This window comes from Lissotriton vulgaris, chromosome 7, assembly GCF_964263255.1.
Source record: "Lissotriton vulgaris chromosome 7, aLisVul1.2, whole genome shotgun sequence".
In the NCBI taxonomy this organism is placed as follows: domain Eukaryota; kingdom Metazoa; phylum Chordata; class Amphibia; order Caudata; family Salamandridae; genus Lissotriton; species Lissotriton vulgaris.
The window spans coordinates 892,072,032-892,085,730 of record NC_141695.1 but is presented as its reverse complement, the minus strand read 5'-3'; the positions used below and the strand labels follow the sequence as shown (position 1 = coordinate 892,085,730).

General features: G+C 44.8%; 1 pseudogene across 1 annotated transcript in view; it reads left to right on the top strand.

Annotated features, from left to right (window-relative positions):
* The window catches only part of LOC147702641 (zona pellucida sperm-binding protein 4-like), a 57,489-nt pseudogene extending 44,245 nt beyond the window's left edge, over positions 1-13,244 (top strand). The window contains exons 8-13 of the transcript XR_015297364.1: positions 4,021-4,143; positions 6,276-6,465; positions 10,714-10,858; positions 11,873-11,948; positions 12,481-12,585; positions 13,061-13,244. The product of XR_015297364.1 is annotated as a zona pellucida sperm-binding protein 4-like (transcript). The remainder of the gene's footprint in view (positions 1-4,020; positions 4,144-6,275; positions 6,466-10,713; positions 10,859-11,872; positions 11,949-12,480; positions 12,586-13,060) is intronic.
* The last annotated feature ends 455 nt before the right edge of the window (positions 13,245-13,699 follow it).

Here is a 13,699-nt window from a genome sequence, read left to right as displayed (position 1 = left end):
CATGTCAAAGTAAGTACATATGTAAAACACACTCCATGTGAGAGTTGACATATATAAATAACTGAACATAAGAGCCAGTGAATGTGTGAGTGGCTGTATGAATCATTGTGAACTTGTATCAAGGATTGTATAAGAGAGTAAATATGTGTTACTATATGTTTGAATAAGTAAGGTGTGTATAACTGTATAGTTGAGGAAATGGAGATGTGATTGATTCTTTGCATGACTGACTAGGTGTGTGAGTAACTCCATGGATGTGTGACAGTCTGTGAGTGCCTGTTTACACTGAGTGTATCTAAGGTTATATTAGAGTCTGAAGATGTATTATCACATAAATGATATCATCAGTGATGTAATCAGTAATGTCAAATGAGATGTCAGTGATGTCATCAGTGATGTCATTTGAGATGTCATCAGTGATGTCATCAGTGATGTCATTTGAGATGTCATCAGTGATGTCATCAGTGATGTCACTGACCATGTCATGAATGATGTAATATGTGACATCATTAGCAGTGGATTGCGGGTCCGCGATATATAGTTAGTGCAACTAACTATATATGGAATTTCAATGGTTTTGTGCGAATAAAATAAGGTTTTTTAAATGCTAATCCCTAACTATATATGGTCTATAACCTATGGTTTTTTCAGTGAATTTTCAAGGTTTTGTAAATGCAAATTCCTAACTATATATGGTCTATAACCTATGGTTTTTTCTGTGAATTTCATTGGTTTTTTAAAAGCTAATATCTATAGCTGTAAAATATATTCTTTATTAAGTGACGTATCACGTAGCCCGTGAGACGCCTCATGATGCATCGCATAACCGTGACGTATCGTCTCTGCAGCGCAAACCAAACCCAAAACGTAAGCGCGCCAGAACACGCTTAAAGATATATATATATTTTTTTAACCTTAATTAGACAAAATCCACACGTGCACATATCACAAACGTTCAAAAAACACAATATGTCGGACTCCCGTTACGCTGCCGGTTAGCTGCCCGGTTAACGTACCAGGAAGCACCTTTACCGCGAAAAATCGCAATTTTTTTTTTCTTATGCCCCGCAGGGAACTTTAATAGCCCCCTCATCAATCCTAGGGGTTCAGGAGGGGTCTGCCTTACCCCTTTCATTCATTTACACCTTTTTTTTTTCCACCTCTTGTCTCTCGATCCTACCGAGAGACAAGATGGCGGCCGCTCCGGACTGTTTACAATGTTGACAGCCAATCAGCTACTCCTCAGACTCCCGTTACACTGCCGGTTAGCTTCCCGGTTAGCTGCCCGGTTAGCTGCCCGGTTCGCGTACCAAGACGCGTCTCTACGGCGAAAAAATCGGATTTTTTTTTTTTTTTTTGGCCCCGCGTGGCTTTATAATATCCCCCTCATCAATCCTATGGGGTCAGAAGGGGTCTACCTTGCCCTCTTTCCTTCATTTCCTCCTTTGTTTTGGTCTCCTCTTGTCTCTCGATCCTACCGAGAGACAAGATGGCAGCCGCTCCGGACTGTTTACAATGTTGACAGCCAATCAGCTACTCCTCAGACTCCCGTTACACTGCCGGTTAGCTTCCCGGTTAGCTGCCCGGTTCGCGTACCAAGACGCGTCTCTACGGCCGGACTGTTTAGAATGTTGACAGACACCGGAGAGCCAATCAGCTTCGCTTCGCAAAGTTCCGATACGCGAAAAGTACGCGAACCGAAGCGCAGCCCGGAGCGCTGTTACAGATATATATCTTGTTTTAAACGTTAATTTCTCAAAATCCACTGAAGCACATATATTGAGACCTAGCAAAGGCACATCGGGCTAACAGTCCCTACAATTTTGCCAAGTTTCGTGGAAATCCATTCAGCCGTTCGGGCTAAAAGTGAGGCCAACCGCCCTATGGAAATTAACATGGGAAAAACGCGTTTTGGGACCCCCCTTTTTTCTCGGCCCCCCCTTGACGAACCCCCCCCAAATTTCCAGGAGCTGCTCAGAAACAAAATGTGCCATTTTCCTGAAAATTTCAGCCAATTCCGTCCACAAACGCCAAAGTTATTAGGCATAGAATTTTCAAAAGTTCCATAGAGAAAAAATCCTAACTATATATACCTACTGGCTATCGCCAGTAGGTAATATATATATATATATATATTGCAAATTGGTCAGATTGTGTGTGTATGTATATATATAGCAAATTGGTCAGATCGTGTGTGTATGTATATATATATATATATATATAGCAAATTGGTCAGATCGTGTGTGTGTGTATGTATATATATATATTTAGCAAATTGGTCAGATCGTGTGTGTATGTATATATATTTAGCAATTTGGTCAGATCGTGTTGTGTATGTGTATATATATATATCATTTTTTCTTCTCAAATTGGTCAGATCACCAGCTTGTATGCTAAATCCCTCTCTACTGTACAGTCAGGCATCTGGCTCGACCATTCAGTGGCTTGCCCATTCCCTCGCACATGGCACGGGTTCACCTTCACTGTTAAACTATATGTAATTTCCCCTTGTTTATCTTTTAACAATCCTCCGCAGTCTGCGTGATGGCGATACGGTCAACATCTTTGTATTGATTACCTAAATAGTTCTCTTCGGTAGCATCACTTTGTAACCTAGCCAACTGAAGGGATATGCATGAGCCTTCCTCGGAAGCAAGTAGCAAAACCTGGGAAAATTTTCAATTCCCCTGTAGGTGGCCGGCAAAATCCTTTCTTCCCACAAGAGCGTGAAAAAGATGTAATCTCCCAGAGCCCTGGTGTGCGTCTGCCTTACTGTTCACTCTAGTCTAAACTGTATTGTTTCAGGCTGGTCACTTTTGAACTACTGTGCTTGTTCCTTTACCTTAGCTGATGATCTCGCTGAATTTTAAGCTGTCACTACACAAGGTGCATGGAACGAGCGATTTTATTTTTGGGGGTTTTATGACATGAATCCTAAACTTTCACGTACCAGCTTGTCAAGGACCCGTGTCACCTAGACATGGGACTTTATCCCCTTTACCTTCATGTGGTTCTTGCTACGTATGGGAGTGCAGTATTTGGCATGCTTGTTGGGGAGGAGGGAGTTATGCGAGGTGACTTGCACCAGGTGTTTGCAATTGGTCAGAACCATGGCAAAATCTTGACTATCCCACCAACTTACCAATTTCTACAGTCATACCAACTCTTTACATTGCCTCATGGCCCATTGCTACAACCTAAAGATGGAAGGATAATGATCAATTGCAGTTTAGTGTCTCTCAGCACTTGAGAAATCTACCTTGCTTATGAACCCTCAAACACTGAACTGCCTTTAAAGTCTAAATATCATTAACCAGCCAGATGCCAGTGAGCCACAAGCGCACTGATCTCCGGTAAATGTTTTTCCACATTTAAACTAGTGATGTGCAATTGCAGAACTTCACCGAGCTCATGACTTCATGATGGCTTGTAGTATTTGGACTTTGCAGCACTTCACCTAAACTCGAAATTTCATTGAGTCTTAACTCCCGCAAACCTGGTGTTTTTTTTTCTTATCCAGATGCATGGAAATTGTTCAAGTTAAAATGGGGTGTGCCATCTTGGCTTACCTCCAATTTTCATGCCCCTGGTGTAAAACCAATGCTTTAGAAATTTTCAGGAAAGGGTTGTAGGTGCATATGCAGGGATCATATCTTCATTGCCAAATATGCGTGCCATGTGACAGCAATTGACACCTATTTTTATGCATGGTCCAGTGACCAGTTTGGAGATGCAACTTGAGCTTGTCTGTTGTTTTTAGAGAACTCCTGGTATTTGTTTACTAACTGTGTGGATGTACCCGCCCCCAGTTATGTTGTCTCATGGTTTTCATTTCTATTTGTGTTGGATTGGTTTTTGTGAGTCCCATTGACGGACCACTCCATCTCAGAAGTACGTTAACATTGAGAATTGCCCCCTCCCATTTACAGAGCTTACCCGTATGCTATTTAATCAAGTGTTCCTTTAGAATGACCCTTTGTGGCCATGTTAATGATTCTCTTCCTTTTTTCATAGGTTGACTGCGTTGTACATTCTCAAGCAGTAGGAGCTTCATCCCACTGCAAGGTGAAGTCTTGGCACTGCCACCACCTCTTCCAATGAGCAGTCCTGGACCCCTTGTCGTAGAAATGAGGATTGCTAAAGGTAAGGCAGCATAAGAACTGCTCTAATGCTCTGCCTTCTTCCAAGACACACCTCATTGCAGTGTATCTCCATATGACCTTTGTCTTTAGTGTTCTCAGAATCACACTAGTTAATGAGGAGATGAACTTGTCTCAGGCCTTCCCTTTAGTCACGGGGTAGATTGGATGGGCTGGCTTGCTTGCAACCAGGACGGGAGGGGTAGGTGGGATGGACATTTCCCCTGCTTGGCTCTATAGAGTCTGCTCTGAAATTGCTAGCAGTCTCTCTCTTGTGCACTTGTCTTAGTCTTCCCTTTCGTGAATGTAAAACAAAATGGAGTGCCATGAGAGTGTGGAAAGAGGATGAGGCTTTCTTAGGTCTCTGCTAGGAGCCTGGAGTGGAACAGTCCTTACATGTTTCCCTGGAGTTTCAAAGTAGCGGGTAGAGTATCTCTGGGTGCAGGATATTTCCTTCATCAGTTTCTCTTTGCTTCCTCCGCTAGCATTCAGTTTGACGATAACACTGAGCTGGACTTTGTGGACTAATTAGATTTGGGCCCAGAAGATTGGCTTCAAGTATGCAGAAGGTGATGGGGGTGGGTGGAACTCGCTGAATTTCACTCCGCAGTTACATAAACTCAGCAAAGTTCTGCCAACAGGCAGAAATATGCACGTCATGCTGAGATTTTGTGCTGAAAAAAACACTCTGTCCATTCAAGTTGAAATTACTGCCTCTTGAGTAGAAAATCCACTCAAGGAAGACCTCTGACCTTGAATTCCCCCACCCCCAGCATCAGAAAATATCACCAAGTCCTCCTAGTGTCTGGGAATCATGCTAAGGGTCACCCAATCTCATACATTTCAGGAGCCTCGTGGGAGAATTCCACCATGCAGCGAGTTGTGGAATTTGGCCTGAACTCCTCGTTATAAGAGTTACTTGAGGTCACAGAATTTCTTGCCTCTTTTCATGCGGGTCAGCCTCTATGGGCTTAAGGAATGGGAGACTGTTGTTTCATCCAGGTCACTCTCCAGGTGGTGTCTCCCCCTTCCTGTGAAGCTGGCTGTAGGACAGATACCAGCTCTGGTTGCACAACCTCCTACTCATCTTATAAACATGAATACGCCTGGGGCTTGAAGAATGGAACCCATGGGCCTCCATTACTTTACTTCACATAAGGACTAGGAGCTGGGTTTGTACCAACCAGTGGAAATTTACATAAGTGGGTCTCCATGACCATGAGGAGTCTGGTCACAACTATTGATTCTCAAAACATATTCCACACAGCTGTATGCTTAACCCGTTGGGGGGTTGGTAACACACGGTCAACAAATGCACAGGTTTTGGTACAGCTACAAGACCTCACTCATGTCAAGGAACAGGAACAGGATTAGGACTCCTTTCAAGCTCTATATTCGTGAGATGTTGGGGGCAAAAAAATCAAACTAGAATAAATGGGTTTGGGCACTAGGAGCAGTGGAACACAAATGTACACCATGCATGGGGCGTTCTGTCCCAACAAGTAACATCAAATCTGGATTTGATGGCTTGTTGAACCAGTGCTTCCACTCAGACACATACTATATTGTCTCTATGATAATGAGTTGAAATCCTGACTGGTTTGCATGGCCTTATCTCCTTTGGAATTTGGTAAATGGATTACTGTTCGGTATCCACCTACACTGACTGTGTGGGAAGGAGAACATGATGTGGGCTCTCCAGACTTTGTGGGAGTGACTTTTCTACGCAGATCTAAAGTGTTGCAGGTCTTTGCTTACTTTCCAGCTCTGTCAGGACGCTGTGAGGACAGACAATCTAGCTTGGACATGTTAACTTTTTTTAATCTCAACACTCCAAAGGTTTAGGCGACCTACTGTGCTTGCTACGGAAAGCTTACCCCATTAAGTGCCATGTCTGTATCATGAAACATGGTATGACTGGTCCAAATAGGGATTATACTTGGTAGACAAAACCACATTCCATACAGATGTTTTGTTCTCAACACAAACCTTGGATTTGAACGCTTTGCACCCCCACCCACCAATAAGGTATGGGGTAGTATGCTAATACACTATCTGACGGTAAATAATGCTTGTTCTATGACTTGAACAAGCCAAACATAACTCCCTTTAATCTGCTTAAACTCCCATTTCCAGATCAAACCTACGACTCGTACTATGGTGTCAGGGAGTACCCTGTGCTGAAGATCCTTCAGGACCCGGTCTTTATAGAGGTGCGGATCCGCCAGAGAACTGACCTCCCCTTGGTGCTCGTTCTGAATGAGTGTTGGGCCACACCATCAAGCAATCCTATGTAGCAGCTACAGTGGCCCATTCTGATCAATGGGTGAGTGACTTGTTACAGGTGGTTTGAGTGCAGCTCTTTTATGATGGATACGTCTAACCACAAATGCTTTGAGAACTGCCTCCCCAGGTGCCAGGCCAGATCTACCACTTTAGCCTGCGTAGCAATAATTGTGTCCAACAGATTGATCTGTAAAATTGTTCAGCATGGCTATGCTGTCCCAAAGACATTTCCTCCGGATCTAGGTAGCCCAGGAGAGTTTTCTTTGCTGTGCTCCATTTTAGGTTTACCAGTGTCCCTCTGGTGTTGAATAAAAGCGATGGCAGTGGTCCCCGTCTGTCTTCGAAGGATGGCCATATTAGTCTTCCCACCCACAACACCTTTGAGGGCTAGCTGCTGTCTGGAGGTAGTCAGTGACAGACTTCAGAGAGAACTCCTTCAAACTTCTTAAATCATTGACTGGATATGAAGCTGAAGTCGCACCCGACTCCTTAGCAAAGCTTCCATTAATTGGAACTTGTCTTGCTACTGTACAGTTTTGGGCCTTCCCTCTCCTGCACCCAGTCCATGACATCATTCTGTGATCCTGATGTTTGAGCCTCCGTCCTAGGTAAAAGCAGTTCTGACTTTTTGACCTCTTAGCCTCATGCATCAACCTTGTCCACAAAGTCAGGTGGCAGCTCTGGGTTCAGCAATAGGATCCTAAGTGCCAACGGATTCCGCAGCCAGGAAATCTGAAGGATGTCATCCTGATTTTTCAGGAAACTGCATACAATCTGCAGTGGTAGCTGCTCAAATAGAATTGATTCAGTGTAGGGCCCTTGTCCCTTACCGACCCAGGGATAAATGTGATGAGTGATGTGCCTCCGCTGAGGAGGCCATCTGGGGCAGGTAGAGATCAGTTACTTTTTTCATCATGAGCTCTGCTCTGCAGGCCATTGGTCAGGCTCTGAGGGCCTGCCTGCCATCCCTCAATGGGGAGGCTGGTGCAGGTTTATTGTCAATTCCACTGCCATATGGCATTGCAACAAACAGGGCAGAATGGGGTTCTAGTTCCTCTACCAGGAGGCTCTACTTCTCTGGAGTTGTAGTGACAGGGTATTTCCCTGACCATGAACCACCTGGAACGGGTTCCTGAATGCCAGAGAGGCATGTGGCAAATCATGAATAGGCTATTCTGCGATGGCATAGGGCATCTTCCAACAGTGAGGAGAACATTGTCTGCATGTTTATGCTACTGTCTAACATGCAGTGTCAACCATTTTGCACATTTGTGCATTGGAGTTTAAACCACATTTGGGAGATGCAGTCTGGCTGGAATGGAACACTGGACTCTTGTACACTTTCCTGCCTGGAGTTCTGTATGATCTAAACTGAGCTGGCCCAGTCATCCTAGTGGCTTTGAACAGGGTTAAAAGTAGTACCTGGGACTTTTGGGCAAGAGTGTATTGTCTGTCAAGGCACCATCCTTGGAGGATCTTCTGGTACATCTACAGGGCAGGTCCTCCACCTATATCTATGTATTCTAACACTACATGTGTTAAGATTGTAAAGTTGCAACTGAAGGTTTGGACTGCCACTTGTCATGGTGGATATCATCCTTGTCACCAGGATCCCTTCCACAAAATCAATGAATGCCAGCCACTGAGGAAATGTGTGGCCTAGTGTGGTAGTCATAAGATTGGTCTCTCACAAGCAAAGCTGTTGGACATCCCTTTGTTTTATCTTAAGTGCAGCAAGTCCTTGTGGTATGCAGTATCAATGGGATTTCTCAGCCCTTTCAATCTTTCTGCATTGACCGGACCAACTATTCTTGTTTAAGTTGCCTGTTGTGTTGAGAGTTATTAAAGGTTGGTCACGTTTGCAGTGAAACAATGGAACCTTAACTTTGTCTTTAAATTTTTCATGTACACCCTTCAAGCCAATGTATTGTTGATTGCTGCGTTTCATGACTTTAAAGACCATCTTCCTCACTGATTAAATCAGCTTGTTGTGTAAGTGAACTCCAGGCACGCTCAGTGCAATTCAAACACACGGAGATGATGGACGGAGCGCTGAAACTTTTCCGACACTCACCCCCAGGCACAGATCTGGGTTGAATCCATCATTGTTCATTAGCTCACCTTGCCATCCTAGTTCAGACACAGCTATATGCAAATCAGTCTCGACCCTGTACCTCATGTGAACAGTCCAGCCTGAACTGCCAAGCCATGTCTTCCCTGGACCAGAAACAAGCATCCTGGGACCGGTTTCTGGGAAACACCCTTCATCAGCAAGGCTAGCTTGAATCCAGTGGCAAAGTGAGCTAGGGACCCACTTCTGGGCATACCTTGCCAATTTAGGGCGAACAAAGCAAACACAAGGAGATGATGGACAAAGCGTTGAAACTTTTCAGACCCTAACCCCGAGGCACAGATCTGTGTTGAATCCATCATCGTTCTTTAGCTCACTTCGCCACCCCAGTACCAGGGTGAATGTATGACATTGTTCTGCATTCTGTCCCATCAATTATTGTTTTTGCATTTGTCTGCCGGAGTGGGACGGGTATGCCCAGACGTGGGTCCTGTGCTCTCCATGCCACTGGAGTCAAGCTGTCCTGGCTGATATGGGGTGCCCCAAATCCGGTCCTAGGATGCTTGTTAACAGTCCATGGAGGATCTGGCCTGGCAGTTCGGGCTGGCCTGTTCTCATTGGGCACAGGGTCAAGACTGATTTGCATATGGCTGGGTTCAAACTGGAATGGCATGGTGAGCAAACAAAAAAAACCGATGGATTTAGGGCCAGCTCTCTGTACTGTGGTGAATGTATGACATTGTTCTGCACCTTCATTGCAATTGCCATACACCGTATTTTCACAGAAAAGTTGGTGCTGAGGAGTCAGGCAGCAGTCTTGACAAGTTATGACTCCTTGTCACATATGGCATCTAGCACTCTGTTCCCTCTTTGAAAGAGGGGAAGCTCAATTGGCCATACCTTAAAGGAGTTTTTAGGTTGATTGTAATAAGGGACAGTGTGGCAACTGGCTTTTTGGCCCTTTCGCTGGGGCAAAGAGAAGGATGTGTGGAAAGTGGGTAGTCCTCTGCAGCAAGATATGCTGCACAAGGGCACAAGAAGCGGCCCCTGGAAGGTCTGAACCCGTTTCATAAGGGATAAGGCTGCTGCCAGTGTGTTTGCTTATGGAGTTCCAGTTGTTGACATCTGCGAAATATGCTTCAGTACATATGTTCACAAAACACTATTGGCTTCAGACCTAGGAGTGACTAAAATAGCTCGTCTTGGTCTTGCAGGACTTTTTGGTATTAGTCCACTGCAGACAGAGTTGGATTGGGATTAAAAATCAGCCCAGACACGCTAAAAAAAAAAGTGGCCCGCATTTGCATATTGCCTTTCTGCAAAACACTGCTTTGGCAAAATGTTATTTAAAAAAGGGGCGGGGGGAGTAAAAAAAAAGTGCATGGATTAGTTTACACTGGTGAAACACATCTGAAAACAAGTGAAGCCACTTCTGCTCAGGCCTCCTGCCCTGCTCAATCTGCATACATTAAGGGCCGGCCCAGCGAGAGAAAGGAAGTGACACCTCTGCCCCTTGATAAAAGGGTGGTAATGGAAGCCCATCTACCTCCAGAAAGGCCACTTGGGCACCCACTGGGCCGCTGGCAACATCCGTACAACGCAGAAACCACCCAAATCAACCATCAGGCTGCTCAAAAAAGCAGCCCACAGCTGGAACTCAGACACCGGCCCCTCGGGCATTGACCGAGTGCCTGCGTTACCAATCCGACCCTGACTGCAGACACTCCACCTGGGCTATTGCTCTGGAATCTAATCTAAGGTGAGGGATCTCTGGTTTGAAGAATCCATCATAAGTTATTTGCCTTTGGTAATGCACTCTGTGGTGGATACTCTAACTGCAGATTTATCACCCCAACTCCCCTTTCTGTGAAGATTTTTTAGATGTATTTGATATTCTCAAATGTCCTAGGTTGGAGAAGTACGTTGGTACTAAGTTATATGCGCTCTGCATCTGAGGGTGCGGGAAGGAAATGGAGGAACTGTCAGCAAGCAGGGATGGTACTTGTATGCAGCTCTGCCCCCACACTCTGGGGTGGGTGATATGGAGCCACACAGCCCCACCTAGTAGATTGCAGAAGCACTTCTGAAGTTTTCATATCCAGTCTGACACCTGGGGAATGTTCTATGGTGAGTAATCTGTGGTTAGCTTGCGAGTGTCACAGAAGGTAAAGTAACTTGTTCTTCTGACTCTGGTCTCATGACTGTTTGTGGTTGCAGGTGCCCCTTTGGCAGAGATAATTACAAGACCCGGTTGATCCTCATTACCGCTGCATCTGCTTTGCTGGTTCCATTGCAATACAAGCGCTTTGCAGTCAGTACTTTCTCCTTCATGGACAATCCTCAGCAGATCATCCATGGGCAGGTGAGTTGAAGGCGTAACCGCTCTGAATGTCTGGTATGGATAGTACGCCCTTGTAATTAATACACTTCAGGCTTGCAAAATGTGCACTTTCTTTTCTTTACGGGTGATACTGGACAATATTGCAGCTTCTGCTTTTGTTGTAGCCTAGAAGTCTGTCATCGCGCTCTGTTCCTTAAGATGTAGGCTTGTGTCTTTCTGCATATCTAGTTCACTAGTAAAAATGATTGTAGATGGCATGAAAGGTCAAAGTGAAGGTCTGGACAAAGATTAAGTGCGCCTCTACTTTAAATGTTCTTGAGGTAATAGTATGCCCCAGTGATGCCTTTACTGACAAATGCATCAACAAGTTGTATCCTGAGTCCTTCCCTGCCTAGGACTGAATGTGGTGTTTGGGGGAGGATAGAGCAGATGCTACATTAAAATGGACCGTTCTTCTGTAGAGAATGTAAACTTGTTATAAGTAGGAACACCTGCGCTCTCATTTCCAGGGTCAGGACGGCTGTCCTCTGCATTTTTGTATCCCTGATTATTGATGCTGTGTTCACATTTCTCTACTTTACAACAACTACTTCCATTCAGGTGGGGTGATGAGCCTGTTCCAAAGAAGCACTTGAGTGTTTCTGTGCCCCTATCTCCCTACTATCTTTCCATCCCACCTTTGTCCTCTCTCAGTGTAGAAAGTGTGTGTGTTGGAGGAGGGGGGGGGGGGGGGGAGGCGTAAGGTGAATCAGACTTATTCGTGAACTTTCACTGTTGCACACAGTGCCTGAGGGAATGCCTCATTTGTGACACGTCTCAGCAGTTGTAGCTGAACATTCTGTTGGCTAGAGCAGTCCTTTACAGAACAGTTAAGTGTGCAAAGCCAATGGAATAAGTCTAACTAACCTTTGGAGTCAACGGGGACTGTACTTTGATTGGCTACTGTGTCTAGACACATGGGATGGCCCTTGTCATTTCTTGTACTCTTGGTACATATTGCTGAAGGGTTAATTTGACGTTTTTCTTTACTTACAGGTCTACTTCCACTGTAGAGTATCGGTTTGCGTCCCTTCTGCACTTGGGTCTTGCTCAACTGTTTGCCCATCAAGGAGTAAGTCTTGCCCAGTCACCTCATTCCGATTGTCCTTTTGGTGCCTTCTGTCAAAACCCACCCCTCAAATCCACTTATTGGTGATGCTTTAAAGCCCTGCCGTAGAGTGGCAGGGGACTTTCTACTTGCCTGCAAGCATGATGGATAGGTTAGGGCACTGACTCTGTAGTTCATTGGCATTTCTAGACTTTAAGAAAAGAGTCCCCCGATAGGTTGTCTTGTAAAAATAGGGCTGTAAAGTAAAAACCAGTGGCCAATGAGCAGGGAGTTTCTCTAGTTCTTACTGTAGGCAGTGAAATGGACATAGATTGACTTGGTCTTTTTTCCTCCAGACACTTAATTTGGGACTTGAGTACCCTGACATGCCTACTCATTCATCCTTGTGGCATGTTCTGATTTCCAAGTCGAAAATCTTAAATGCAGCATGTACTAATAGAAATGGGTCAGGGAACGGGTGGGAGTGTAAACATACAGGGCATTGCTAGTTTGGGCGCAATATGACCTGTAAGCTGAATTCCCAACTCCTCTGCAGAGAGGAGGGATGTTTCCTTTTCAGACAGCAGGCCTCTGAACCTTGTGACTGCCGAGGGACCAGTCTACTTTGCCAGTGAGAAGGATGGATCGCTCATTCTGGAAGGTATGGGATGCAGGAGCTAAACTCCATCTGAGTTTACAGATCTCGTGACGACTTTGTTTTTGGCTCTGATGATCTGATTTTACGATAGAACAAAAAGCGAAGTGAGTTCCTTGGGTCTGCTGCATAAAAACTGCTTTCAAGATCTTAAGATAATAAACGTTCATATAATCGGAAGATAAGGAGGTGAAACATCTACGTGTTTGATATATAGGAGGAAAAGTAATATTTGAACTGTCCTTTTTCCCAAGAGGGAGCTGTGGGTAAAGCCAAGCTTCACTCTTCCTTTGTCATTTGGCTCCTCTGATATAGACCTGTCCTAGCTTGCTTTGAGTTCTACTGTTTTTTGCTAAGTTGGTGTAAAAACTGTACTGAAATCTAGGTTGGTAAACATCCTTTGGACTGCAAGCGTGTGGCAATGAGTACGTTTCTACAGCCATATGTAATCACTTCACTGACTTTTTCCCCTCTCTAACAGGCTCTCGCAGTTCCAGACCCTCTGCAGCGATGATGCACTCCTGGACCATTGGAGCATTCCTTGCGGTGGGACTCCTTACAGTGGTGATGTTTGCAGTTAGACTGCGTCACCACCATCGCAATCGGAAAAGTAAAATGGCGGCGGTGAACATATAACCATGTGGAAAATAAATAAAGGAAATATGAAAAATGCAGTAGTGGGAATTTGTCATTCTGAAGGTATGATCTTGAAACAATGCGGTGGGAGTTGGCGCGTAGGATCAATTGACCCATGGGTTTGAGGTTGCTGTGGCTTATTTTATGGCCTGTAGGACGGAATGGCACTGTCCTTCGCCCACCCATAGCTTTGCCTTGACAAAACCCCTTAGCTCTACCTTTAGTCGGGTGGGAACATCAGTTGTGCATGCTTTAAAGCAAAAGACCCGTGTTTCTGCTTTAGTGTACTAAGCATCTTGCAATACGTTTATTTATTTGGGGGGGGGGGTTAAAAAAGTGTTTTTCACTTTCTCTGTCACAATTTTTCGGTCTGGCTTAGAATGCTTTAGATGTCTCAGCAGGCTACTGCAATAATGCATAGTTACATTTTTTTTGCTTAATTTTTTGAGTGGCAGTAACTTTGCCAACGGCCCATGAATTAAAA